At 37.2% G+C, this 11,598-nt stretch overlaps 1 long non-coding RNA gene across 1 annotated transcript; it reads left to right on the top strand.

Annotated features, from left to right (window-relative positions):
- The first annotated feature begins 1,833 nt into the window (after nucleotides 1–1,833).
- LOC129052406 (uncharacterized) lies at nucleotides 1,834–10,750 on the top strand. Its single transcript, XR_008517410.2, has 3 exons — nucleotides 1,834–2,021; nucleotides 3,348–3,532; nucleotides 6,919–10,750. It is a non-coding gene; the product is annotated as an uncharacterized LOC129052406 (long non-coding RNA).
- The last annotated feature ends 848 nt before the right edge of the window (nucleotides 10,751–11,598 follow it).

Genomic DNA, 11,598 nt, shown 5'->3' with positions numbered 1-11,598 from the left:
AAGCTATTCAACTCCTCAAGACCCAGGGACTATTGTGAAAGAGGTGGGAGCATAAGATTGTAAGGGAAGATTTTGAAACATAAAGTAGGTTCAGTTTCTCTATACATTAATTATTAATGTCAAAGGCACACTGATGCAAAACCAGTATATGGATGCTTGTGTCAGATTAACAAAGTTTTCTTGAAGCATTAACCAACTGCTTAGTACAGGTTATAAAAGGCTGATGGAAGTTATATTTTGTAATCAAGATACATTTTATAGATTGTTTACAAAATTTTTAAAAACAAATGTAATTGGCTTCATGCTGTTTTTAAAAAATCCTTGAATTATCACTTTGGTTAAATAAATGACTTTACAATGACCTGTAATCCTATTTTTAATATCAAATGTGTTAAACATTTTATATTTGACAAACTTTCCAAAATCAAATTATATATTATGTCTTTTTCTATCCTAAATAATCCTTTAAGACATTAGGTTCTCTAAAGTCTGAAAATGACATAATTTGGCCTTTTTCTATCCTAAATAATCCTTTAAGACATTAGGTTCTCTAAAGTCTGAAAATGACATAATTTGGCTTATCTGGTATAAAACATTTGGAAATGTTGTCAAATATGAAATGGTGTTTGGCTTTCTTTCAGATCCATTTGTATATGTTTTTGGTATGTTTCCAAAATGATGGGAAACTCCTGTAATTCTGAAATAACTTAGTATACATTATTCATAATAATCATAATTGTTATGTTAAAATCATTGTGTGCCATGGAGAAACACAGTCACTTGTCAATTGTGTCTTTTAACTATGGCTGCCTTAACTTTTTTTCATCAACAGACAGTTGTCTTGTTTTGAACCCTCTTTATAAGGTGGGTTTATAATCAGCTATAGGACTCTTAACAGGTGCACTTAAGTTCAGGTTTTCTGATAATTTTAGAAATTGTTACATTGGAATAAAGCAAAAAATTTAAAAATTCTCATGGAGAGCTGAAATGTTCATGACTATCAAACAGAACAGGAATTAACTGAGATAACTGAACCAATAGAAAACTGAAGTAATCTTTTTGACTTTTTGCTTAAAACATTGCTAATACTTTTAGTTTTTTAGAGTTAAAAAAAGTTTATTTACAGCTTTTAACAATAACATTGTATATTCTTGTGAACAAAATTTGGAGCATATTTGTTTTTCTCTCCCTAATTTCTCTAGAATTTGGAAACTGAGTATTCTTAATTTATGGCAGTATAGTTACTTGCATAAGTGCAATAAGAATCTTTTATTTTGGAATAGGATACAGTTGGAGAATTTGGTTATTTTATCAAGGGTTTGACTGAAATGGTGTGCTTCCCTTTAAGGAATCAAAACTGACTTATGAAGCCAATAAAACCCTTGGAAAAACTGGCCTCATATTTTGTGTACACAGTCCCTGTACAGGGTTTTGACCTGTTGTAAATAAAGAATGTCACTTTCTGACAGGTGCAGAAGCCCCAGGTTTATATTGGAACCTCAAGAGGAGAGGAAATTCACTGAAATCATAGGTATTTGATGGCACAAATCCATGGCTGGGCTTGGCTTTAAAAAAGTCTTATCTAAGATTCCTGCTATGGAACAAAGTTCCATCAAAGCCAATTTAAAAGTCTATGTAAAAAATAATTGTTGCACTATATGCAAATAATTAGGCCAAGTAAAATAAAGCAAATTAGTTCTAACATGATTCATCTTTAGTAGAAATTTGAAAACTGGAGAGAGAAAAAATTATGTTTCAAAACTACAGTAGACCTGTTTTTAGATTCTAGTCTTGCCTAATGTTTTTTCAGTTTTTATTATTTTCTACAGTTTGGACCGAATTCTAATTTTTCTTGGCTACAAGTCTTTAAAATAATGTTTTCCGTTTTTTTCAATTATTCCTAAACGAAGCTGTGCTTTCTTAAAACCCTGCGAACTGAAGCCAGACAACTTAAACTTCAGAAGAAAATAACAGCAACCGGTTTACATACATAAAAGCCACTTTCATACCTGCCTACTGAGGTATGGACTGCAGAGTAATGTGGCTTATATTGATTTTTCCAGGATTGTTCTTTTGTTTGTTGTTGTTGTTTTCTCCCTTCCTCCCTACTATTTTATCTTCACAGGATGTGAGACTTCACAACCTACTAAAAATGAGCTTTTGGGACCTACTTATCTAGGAATAAACCCTCCTAGCCATGGGAGATCAGATGAAACCCTAGACCAGGGACTCATTTTCTTGTAAAATGCTGTTTCCAAACGATTTTTTAAAAAGAAAAGGGGGGAAATGTGAAAGGAAAATATCTTGGGCCCCTAAAATCACTAAGGAAAACTCAGGCTGGAAACTGCTTAGGGCCAACCTGCCTCCCATTCTATTCAAAGTCGCCACGCTGCTCCCTGAGATAGATGCATATCTGATTGCCTCCTTTGGAGACTAATCAGAAACTCAAAAGAATGTAACCATTTGTGTATCAGTGATCTGTGACCTGGAAGCTCCCTCCCTGCTTCCAGTCTTCCTGAGTTTGCTTCAAGTCACACGTTTCTAGACCAAAGCAATGTACTTCTTACATATATTGATTGATGTCTCATGTCTCCCTAAAATGTATAAAACCAAGCTGTGCCCTGACCACCTTGGGCACATGTTGTCGTGACCCTGAGGCTGTGTTACGAGTGTGTTCTCAACCTTGGCAAAATCAACTTTCTAAATTAACTGAGACCTTCATTTGAGTTTGCTGCTGGACACCCTCATTGTGTTCATTGGCCTGTGTTTCTCTGTTAATGCCTATCACGAATCGCTTGGGTAACTAAAGCTTTGGGAAGTAATTTAAAGTGGAAGAGTGTGATGGCACTCCACTGACTTTGTATATAGTGTAGGAACTGCTTTGGGAATGCGGGGCATGTCATTGTCCCACGGGATTTTTGGTAGTGTGTTGTGATTCTATTTGGAAAACAAAAATAGGACATGGTCTATGTTTTTATTTAAAGGGTGCAACGGGCTTTTTTACATGAATCAGTGAAACTGCAGGATCTAGCATCTCTGTTTCATGCTACAGTGAGGATTTCTTGATGGAGAGAGCATTCCAAATCCTTTCCAACAATATTGAATATTGTGCTAAGATATTGTTAAGCCTAGTCACACTGCTGTGCCGTAGAACACCAGAGTACCTGCGTCTCATCTGAGCATCCCTTTGTAGCCATTTCCAATCCTCCCCCGAGCCTCTGGTACCCACTGTTGACATTGCTACTCTATGAGATTCACTTTGTTAGGTTCCATGTGCATGAGATTGCGCAGTATTTGTGTTTGTCTTCCTCTGCCTGGCTCATGTTTTTTAACTTAATGTTCTCCAGGTTTCTCCATCTTGCTGGTAGTGAACTCATGTCCGGAAATTTGATGGCCAAAGAGTATACCGTTGTGCATATATCCTTCAATTCCTGCATTTTTTCATCTGTAGAAAGACAAGTAGGTTGATTCCCCACCTTGGTTATTGTCCAGAGTACTTCATGAAACATGGGAAGGGAGATACCTCCTTAAGGTAGGTTTCCTTGGCTTTGCAGGTATACCCAGTGTTGGGATGGCTAGAGGAACTGGTGGTTATGTTGCTAATTGTTTCAGAAACCTCCAGGTGTCTCCCAGTGGGTATACGAATTTGCATTCAAACCAGTAGTATGTAATAGTTCCTCTGTCTGCAAATCTACACTGCCCTTATCTTCCAAAGTTTTATTGCTGTTTCTGATCATACTCGTTCTCTGGGGAGAAACTCTTCTGATGTGGAGAAACTTTTCTGTTACCTGAGAGTCTGTTTCAGGTTTTTTCGGAAATGCCTATGCTAGTCTTTTGGGCATTTTTAGCATGTGTATTGGTTTTTGTGTTTTTGTCCACTTAGGACCATTAGTTTCTTGAATATGTTAGATAAGAAGCCCTTCCAGATCCACAGTTTTCCATAATTTTCTCCCAGTCTGTGAGATGTCTTCTGTTGGGTTCAGTATTTTCTGTCTTGTTTTGAAGCTGTGTGAAGCTCTGAAGTTGTCCTTAGTCTCACATGGTTACATTAGCTTTTCTTAGTGGTGATTTCTGTGTCCCTTTGAGAAGAAAAGCGAGATGGCGAAGCCATTGTATGGTCTATGGGTATTTGGTTCCTATGTCTTCCTTTTTTGTTTGTAGTTTCAAGGTTCAAGTTTCCCCACAGTAGACACACACCCTATGTGTTTTCCTTGGAGATTTTGGTTTCAGGATTGAACTTAGGTGTTCAGTAGATTTTGTGTCGCTTTTTGTGTCTTGGGTAAAGGAAGGGTTCAGTCCTTTGCACATGACCCCCCAGTTTCCTGAACCATTGTGCCTTTGGTGTGCTTTTGGGGGGAACAACAAGAATCCCATAGGTTCGTTGTTTATAATTGTGGGTTGATTATTTGGCTCCTTCACTGTGTCCATTTCGTTATCTTTCTGTGTTTATGCCACTAATGGATGGATTGGGTCACCGTAGCCTTTTTGTTTTGTTTTGTGTGTTTTCTTATGTTTGCTTCCTTTTTTCTATTTTTATTCCCAAAGCTGGGTTTTCTAAAATGATAGGTACTTTTATTGTGATTGAGGAGTACACCTGCAGGTTCACTTCACTACATGGCTCTACAGTAGAATTTTGATGCTTGGGGTCCTAACGTACCTGTCACCCAGGCGGTGAACACAGCACCAGTTGGATCATTCTTCCTCCAAGGCTCCCTGTCTCCCTCCTTTTTCTGTCTGGTAGTACCCAGCGTCTGTTGATTTCATCTTTATGTTGATGTGTATTGGGTGTTGAACTTCCACTTATAAAATGAGAACCTGCAGTGTTTGGTCTTCTATTCTTGCCTCAGTTGCTTAGCAGTGGCCTCCAGTTCCACCCATGTTCCTACCGAGGGCATGATTTTGTTTCTGTGTTTGATTTTCCTTAGTGATTTTTTAGCATTCTGTGATGTATGGGTACCACATTTTAAAAAAATCTCATTTTCTGTTGGTGGGCATCTAGGTCAGTTCCACATCTTTATTCCTGTCAGTAACACTCCTGTGGACGTGTGAGTGTCTGTGTCTTTTTGATAGATGCATGTGTTTTTCCCTGGGGTAGATGCACGGGGTGGGATTGCTGGGTCAAAGTGTAGCTGTGCTTTCCATCTTTTTTTTTTTTTTTCCAGAAATCTTCAGATTGATTTCCCCAGTTTGAGATCTAGTTTCAAGAGAATAGCCATGTTTGTTTTTCTCTGCTGCCACACCAGCATGTTATGTTTTGACTTAGGACAAATGGCCACTCTGACCAGCATGTGATGACACTGGTACCTCATCTCATGTTGAGCGTTCCCCATGCCTGTTGGAATGGCAATCCCTGGGAAATGTCTTCTCAGTTACTACCCATATGTATGTTGCTCAGGCCACTGTGTGGCCCCAGCACCGTTGGTTTGCATTGGGACTTGGGGATTGTTTGTCATTGTTAGCCAGGACAAATGTTACACTGCTGTTCCTACAGTGAGTAGTGGGAGTGGGGTATGGGGACATATGCTTACGCCCACAGTTCCATCAGAAATCCCACTGCCTTAAGACAGTCTCATGGAAACCCAGTCCCAGCCTTGCAGCACTGGGTAGCCCTGTGGCATTTTGACATTGGGTGTGTCTGCATTGTTGAAGTCACTCAGCATGTTGCCATGTGTTTATCCACTTAGGTCAGTGTTAAGGGAAGTTCATCACCTCTACTTCTTCAGTAACTGCTGTCTGGTGCATCAACTGAATGCATTTCAGGCTTATAAGCAGTGCCTCCAGATCTATGGGTGAAAAAGGCTTTCACCCTGCCCACCTCCCCAATGAGTGACCAATGTCTCATTGTTAGTGCATCTGATGCACAGAGATTTAGTGGTCTGAGGGAGGTCAGTCGCCAAGCAGAGATTGAAATCACATTTGTATTTACATTATTACTTTTCTACAGCTTGGTTTCTTGGAGGGTTTCCCACTATTTAGTCTGGACTGAATCCTTGAATTACTTTACTTTGTCTACCAAGGCTTTCAAAGAACTTGATAAACTTGTTCTAATTAGCCGACGTATTCATCCATGATGTCCGTATACCAGGTCTAAAAATAAAACATTTCTTATTGCACACAGGACATGGAAGGCAATCTACACATTTTCAAGTGTAGACTTTGCTTGTGACTCTTTTGTGAGGAATAGTCATTGTTACTTTAGGAAAACCCTGAGTTTATCCAACTCTTGTTAGAATTGGATAAGTGTAAAAACCTACAATAGAATGCAAGTGTGAGAACCAAGTCCTCTGGTAAAATAAACTCATATTATTATTTGTATGTGTCTGGTCATTGTATTAATAAAATCAGTTTGTTTTGGCCGAAACACATGGTTGGCCTTTACAATAGATGTGAAAATGGGCTTATAGATCATTGCTCTTTATTGTGACTATTAGGTTATATTTATTGCCAAACTCTTTAAACACCTTCTAAGCAGTGAATTTTCAGTGCATTGTTGTTTTTCTTCAAGTACAAGCAGCCACTTCAGTTTTACCACATTCATCTTCCACACACTGATGAACCCTATGGAGACAGCAGGAATTGACGTAGAACCAGAGGGAGTAGTTAGGACAGACATTCTGATTCATTCATTCTGATTCTCACTATTGTAAGTGAGTAAAGTTCATTGAATTTTTCTTCTGATGAATAAAATGGACAGTTTTCTCGGTGCATTGGCTTACTTTTGAAAGAGCAGCCCTAAAGACTTTACTACTAATTAGTAAAGTCTAAACTGCTTTCTGTGTATTTTTTTAATTCAACTTTTATTTTAGATTAAATAAAAATGTGCAGGTTTATTGTGTGATACTGAGTTTTGGGGTACGATTGAAGCCGTCACTAAGGTAGTGAGCATCTCACCTTCTCCTTCTCTTCACTCTGTTACAGAGAACAGACCCTCCCGGTCTTCAGTGCACTCTAAATACTGGCTAATTCTGGCCAATGGAAGGCATCTGTGGAAGAAAAAAGCCTCAGGTCGTGTGCTATCTGTCTTTATTCACTGTGACATATTAGGTAGTGGTCACAGCCACTCACCATGGCCCCAGTTTTTAATAACGTGACCCTGCTTTTGTGTTCCAGTAACTTCTGTTGTTTTCCCAATCCTAAATATGATAGAAACTTCCTGCTGCTGCTAATCTCTGGGTTCCATTTAAAATCCTTCCATCACATGAATACTGTGCCATGTACTAAATTTTTCCATAATTAAATAGTTAGAATTATTTTTGCCTACTTATTTGAGCCCCTTAGTGATATGTTTTAAAAACACTTACAATGTATTACAATATATTTAGCAAATGTAGGGAATGACATTTTTACTTCCCATCAGCATTTATGCTAGCATTTATGGAGCAATGCTATCTAAAGTATTTTTAGTAATTTAAACGTTATATAATAGATATGCTTTTGATTCCTTTGTTTCTATGTAAATAAGCATACTTGCGATATTCAGTAAATAGTATTGAATACATGTTTCATTTATATAATATAAAGTTATGATTTTTTTTAAACTACATCATATTTGCTTGTTGGCTTTATGATAACTTAGAAATAATATTCTGGATTAACTGTGTGACTCGTGAGAGACTTTGTGCAACTATGTTTCCAAATTTACTTGATTTTCAAGACTTACACTAGAACTGTGAGAACAAGGTAATAAGTAAGCATATGTATTAATATCACCTTTGGTCAACTCTTGGGTAGCCCCAATGGTAGTGTAGGAATTAACATAATTTTTCCTACTAAAAGTATTGGATTTGTTTTGAGAGACCACAGTTTAAAATCATTGACATACAAAGTTTAAAAATTGTTAGATTAAAAATTTTTTAATGCATTTGAAGTGGTTTTATAGAAAAATAATTATCTAACTTGGTTTACATTGATAGGTTGTTTTCTTGGATAAGAACTAGACGAAGAGAAAGGGAGAGTAGTGATAAATATCGAGATTTTCAAGTTGAAAAGTAACAATCGGTGTATTACAACAGATGGATGTGATGTCAAATTACAAATGCTGAAAATGTTATATGTAATCATGTAGCCAGAGTAATTATACAAGGCAAAGAACTGAAAGCCATCCAAATAGGAATGAGGCTGGAGTTCAGTGGCACCATCTCAGCTCACTGCAACCTCTGCCTCCTGGGTTCAAGTGATTCTTCTGCCTCAGCCTCCCAAGTAGCTGAGACTACAGACATGTGCTACCATACCCAGCTAATTTTTGTATTTTTTTTTAGTAGACACGGGGTTTCACCATATTGGCCAGGCTGGTCTCAAACTCCTGACCTCGTGATCCACCTGCCTCCTTGGCCTCCCACAGTGCTGGGATTACAGGCATGAACCACTGTGCCCAGCCAACATAGAGATAATCTTAAAGACTCCATCAAAAAAAAAAAAAACTTTTAAAGCTGATAAACACATTCAAAGTTGAGAGTTATAGAACATACAAATAGTATTCTTGTTTCTATACACCAGTGACAAACTATTAACTGAAAAACAAATTAATAAAGTAATTCAATTTATAATAGCATCATAACAAATATATAAGTAAATAAAAGACTAAGGAGTAAGTTTAATGAAGGATGTGAAATATTTGTATACTGAAAATTTATAGCACTGTTGAAAGAAATTGAAAATGACATAAATAAGTAGAAAAACATCCTATATTTATGGATTTGAAAAATTAATATTGTCAAAATTTCCGTGCTACCCAAAGCAATCTACAGATTAAATGCAACCACTATCAAAATCCAATGCCATTCTTCACAGAAATAGAAAAATTAGTCCTAAAATCTGAGTGGAACCACAAAAGACGCTGAAAAACCAAAGCAATCTTGAGCAAAAAGAACAAAGCCAGAGGCATCAGACTACTTGATTTCAAACGATATTAAAAAGTTATACTACTTAAAACAGCATAGCACTAGCATAAAAACAGACACCTAGACCAGTGTGAAGGAATATAGAACCTATAAATAAATCCATGTGTCTGCGGCCAATTGATTTTTGATAAAAGGACAAAGAATACACAATGGGGAAAAATTCTCTTCAATAAATAATGCAGAGAAAAACTGACTATTCATATACAGAAGAATAAAATTGGATTGTTATTTCACTGTTTATACCAACATCAAATAGCAGTGGCTAAAAGACTTAAATATAAACCTGAAACTGTAAAACTGCTACAAGCAGAGAGAGAAGACCATATGACGGTGGCCTGAGCTGTGATTTTCTACAGATGACCCCAAAAGTACAGGCAACAAAAACAAAAATACACAAACGAGATTCCATAAAACTAAGAAGCTTCTCTGCACAGCAAAAGAAACAGTAATAGAGTGAAGAGACAACCCACAAATGGGAAGAGAATATTTTTAAACCATACCTCAGGTAAGGGGTTCATACCAATAATATGTAAGGAACTCAACCCAGAAATGAGAAAACAAGCTTACTAAAAAATAAGCAAAGGACTTGAATAGACATTTTCTAAAAACTGACATAAAAAAGGCCAGATTTTTATCAAAAATGTTGATAAAAAACATCAACATTCCTAATTATCAGAGAAATAGAAGTCAAAACCACGAAGATATTACCTCACAGATGTTACTGAGGCTATTATAAAAAAGATGTGGCCGGGCACGGTGGCTCACACCGGAAATCTCAGCACTTTGGGAGTCCGAGGCAGGTGGGATCGCCTGGGGTCGGGAGTTCCAGACCAGCCTGGCCAACATGGTGAATCCCCGTCTCTACTAAAAGTACAAAAAATTAGCTGGGCATGGTGGCACGCACCTGTAATTCCAGCTACTCGGGAGGCTGAGGCAGAAGAATCGCTTGAACCTGGGAGGTAGAGGTTGCAGTGAGCCAAGATCGTGCCACTGCACTCCAGCCTGGGTGACAGAGCAAGACTTCATCTCAGTAAATAAATAAATAAAAATTAAAAAAGGATGGAAGATAACTGTTGATTAGAATGTGGAGAAAACCGTTGTACACTGTTGGTCAGAATTGAAATTAGTACCACCATCTTGGAAAATAGTATGAAGCTTTCTCAAGAAATTATAAATATATTTACATTATGATTCATCAATGCCTCTTCTGGATATATGTCTAAAGAACTTAAAATCAATATGTCAAAGAGATCTGCATTTCATGTTCATTGCAGAATTATTCATAATAGCTATGACTTAGAAACAACCTAAGTGTTTATCAACTGAAGAATGGATAAAAAATATATGAGAAATTGAAACCCTTATACACGATGATGAGACTTTAAAACAGTCTGGCAGTTCTTCAAAAGGATAAATATAGAATTACCACATGACTCAGTAAATTAACTCCTGTGTATACACCAAAAAGAAGCTAAAACAAATGCCTACACAAAAAGTAGCATACAAGTATTTATAGCAACAAAAAGTAGGAAACAACAGAAATGTCCATGAATTGCAGAGTGGATTAATGTGGTCTGTCCATATAATATAATAGTATTTGGCAATAAAAAAGGTATTAATACATGCTTCAAAAAGGATGAACTTTAAAAACATAAGTGAAAGCAGTGAGTCCCAAGTAACTATATATTATTATGATTCCATTTACATGAAATGTCCAGAATAGGCAAATCCTTAGGAAGTAGATGATGATTGCCTAGGGCTGGGAGGGGTTTAAAGGGAGAGTGGGGAAAATGAGGAAAGATTGCTAATGGGTGCAAGGTTTCTTTTAAGGAGTATAAAAATGTTCTAAAATTATATTGTGGTGATTGTTTATCCACCCAGTTAATACACTAAAAAATTGAAGTTTACACTTTAAATGAGTGAATTAAATACTTTATTTTTTTTTCTTTTTATTATTATTATTATTATTATTATTATACTTTAGGCTCTATGGTACATGTGCGCAACGTGCAGGTAAGTTACATATGTATACATGTGCCATGCTGGTGCGCTGCACCCACCAACTCGTCATCAAGCATTAGGTATATCTCCCAATGCTATCCCTCCCCCCTCCCCCCACCCCACAACAGTCCCCGAAGTGTGATGTTCCCCTTCCTGTGTCCATGTGTTCTCATTGTTCAATTCCCACCTATGAGTGAGAATATGCGGTGTTTGGTTTTTTGTTCTTGCGATAGTTTACCGAGAATGATGATTTCCAGTTTCATCCATGTCCCTACAAAGGACATGAACTCATCATTTTTTATGGCTGCATAGTATTCCATGGTGTATATGTGCCACATTTTCTTAATCCAGTCTATCATTGTTGGACATTTGGGTTGGTTCCAAGTCTTTGCTATTGTGAATAATGCTGCAGTAAACATACGTGTGCATGTGTCTTTATAGCAGCATGATTTATAGTCCTTTGGGTATATACCCAGTAATGGGATGGCTGGGTCAAATGGAATTTCTAGTTCTAGATCCCTGAGGAATCGCCACACTGACTTCCACAAGGGTTGAACTAGTTTACAGTCACACCAACAGTGTAAAAGTGTTCCTATTTCTCCACATCCTCTCCAGCACCTGTTGTTTCCTGACTTTTTAATGATTGCCATTCTAACTGGTGTGAGATGGTATCTCATTGTGGTTTTGATTTGCATTT

The sequence above is a fragment of the Pongo abelii genome, chromosome 22, assembly GCF_028885655.2.
Source record: "Pongo abelii isolate AG06213 chromosome 22, NHGRI_mPonAbe1-v2.0_pri, whole genome shotgun sequence".
NCBI classification, from domain to species: domain Eukaryota; kingdom Metazoa; phylum Chordata; class Mammalia; order Primates; family Hominidae; genus Pongo; species Pongo abelii.
This window is presented reverse-complemented; position numbering and strand designations above follow the sequence as displayed.